The 2,408-nt window shown below is 45.2% G+C and overlaps 1 non-coding gene across 1 annotated transcript; it reads left to right on the top strand.

Annotated features, from left to right (window-relative positions):
* The first annotated feature begins 479 nt into the window (after positions 1-479).
* Positions 480-567, top strand: TRNAY-GUA (transfer RNA tyrosine (anticodon GUA)). Its single transcript is given in 2 exon segments — positions 480-516; positions 532-567. It is a non-coding gene; the product is annotated as a tRNA-Tyr (tRNA).
* Positions 568-2,408: the final 1,841 nt, after the last annotated feature.

The following is a 2,408-nucleotide window of genomic DNA, read 5'->3' as shown; positions in this document are numbered from 1 at the left end:
TAAGAGGGAGGCATTTTCTCCGCCTCTCAAAATTTGGATGACTTTAAAAGGAGGTTTGACAAATTCCTGGAGGAGAAGGCTATCAATAGCTACTATGTACTTGACATTATGTGCTACCTCCATTATCAGAGGCAGGATTCCAATGTACACCAGTTGCTGTGGAACATGGGCACAGGGTGCTGTTGCTCTCATGCCCTGCTTGCGGGTTTCCCATGCCCGTCTGGTTGGCCACTATGTGAGCAGAATGCTGGACTAGATGGACCCTTGGTCTGATCCAGCAGGGCTCTTATGTTCCTATCTACATGCTTGTTAATGAGGTGCTCTGATACCCCCACCCCCATTTAGGTTTTAGGTTTGCCGGCCAGGAGACAGGAGAGCCGGCAGACTCAAGCAAGATGCTCCCACTGAAAATCCAGTTCCATGCCTGGTAGGTACCACACCCAAAGTTAAAAGGAGCAACACAGCTCCTGAGGCATGTCCCTTCGATAGCTCAGCTGGTAGAGCGGAGGACTGTAGAGTGCTATGAAAGTCATCCTTAGGTCGCTGGTTCGACTCCGGCTCGAAGGACACATGTTTTTCTTGCCACGCGTATGAACCCAGAGTCATCCAATGCAGCTTTAACCCCCATAGTTTAAGGTGTCTTCTGAACAGGGCCAATGTCTGCCAGCTCATTCCCTCATAATGCTGGAGCTTAGTGGGATCATCCAAGGAAGCCGATTGGTGGGAGATTCAGGTCAGATGAAAGGAAGGACTTCTTCACAGGGCACGTAGTTAAACAATGGAATTCACCGCCACAAGTGTAGTGATGGCCAACAATTTGGATGGCTTTAAAAGGGGGTTGGATAAATTCCTGGAGGTGAAGGCTGTCAATGGCTACTAACCCTGATGGTTATGTGCTACCTCCAGTATCCAAGGCAGTAAGCCTATGTGCAGCAGTTGCTGGGGAACATGGGTGGGAGGGTGCTGTTGCTTTGTTGGTCCCTGGCCGACGGCTGGTTGGCCACTGTGTGAACAGAGTGCTGGACTAGATGGGCCCTTGGTCTGATCCAGCAGGGCTCTTCTTATGTTCTTAGTCATCTATGAATATGCTGAAGCTTTTCTGTGATTTTTCTTTTCCCCACCGCTGCTACTTGAGATCTTTTCAGTGAAGGCACCAGACCGATTTTAGGTGTTTCTACATCCAAGGTTGGTGCTCTACTAGTGAACTACAGCTTTAACTCACAATGTCTGGTGAGAGTAAGGTGCCATTTTCCTGAGGGAATTAAAGGCACAAACGGAAGGGAGGGACATTCTGTTCTTTCAGGGAAGTGCATTTCATGGCCATGGGGAAGGTTTTCAGAACTTTTCATAAACCAAGTTCGTTGTACACCACTTTCCTGCCCTCTAGTGGCAAATCCATTTTACAGCTTCTTGTGATTTCAATCAATTGACATTTCTTTAGCATACTTCACCCTTCCCAACCTGTACTACAATTCCCAGTATCCCAGTCCACCTACTTTACCTTTTGATAAAGTCCCCCGCCAAAGACTTCCGAATAAACTTAGTAGGAGAGGTCCTCTTATGGATCAGTAACTGGTTAAAGAACAGAAAGCAGAGAGTAGGAATAAATGATGTACATTGATGGTGCTAAATAAATAAATAAATAAATAAATAAATAAAAATAATAAATAATTCTCCCGATGGAGGGAAGTTAATAGTGGGGTCCCACAGGGATCAGTATTGGGATCAATTGTTTTCAACTTGTTCATAAATGATCTGGAATTAGGAGTGAGCAGTGAAGTGGCCAAGTTTGCCGACAAACACCAAATTATTTAAGGTTGTTAAAACACGGATTGTGAGGAGCTCCAAAGGGATCTCTTCAAGCTGGGAGAGTGGGCATCCAAATGGCAAATGCGGTTCAATGTAAGCAAGTGTAAGGAGATGCATGTTGGGGGTGGGGAATAACCCCAACTTCAAGTATAACCTAATGGGATCTGAGCTGGTGGTGACCGAACAAGAAAGAGATCTTGGGATTGTGGTGGACACAGCTCGATGAAAAAGTCCACCCAGTGTGCGGCCGCTATAAAGAAGGCAAACTCCCATGTTAAGCATTATATGAAAATGAATTGAGAATAAAACAGCCCGTACCATATTGCCCTTATACAAATTGATGATGCGACCACACTTAGAATACTGTGTACAGTTCTGGTCACCACACCTAAAAAAATATATTATAGAGCTGGAAAAAGTGCAGAAAAGAGCAACTAAAATTATTAAGGGGCTGGAGCATCTCCCCTATGAGGGAAGGTTACATCAACTGGGATTGTTTAGCTTGAAAAAAATGAGGCTAAGGGGAGACACGATAGAGGTGTACAAAATTATGCATGGTATGGATTGGAGAATGTGGCTAGGGAGACATTTTTCTCCCT

This window comes from Elgaria multicarinata, chromosome 3, assembly GCF_023053635.1.
Source record: "Elgaria multicarinata webbii isolate HBS135686 ecotype San Diego chromosome 3, rElgMul1.1.pri, whole genome shotgun sequence".
NCBI classification, from domain to species: domain Eukaryota; kingdom Metazoa; phylum Chordata; class Lepidosauria; order Squamata; family Anguidae; genus Elgaria; species Elgaria multicarinata.
The sequence above is the reverse complement of the archived record's forward strand: the minus strand, read 5'-3'. Positions and strand labels throughout refer to the sequence as shown.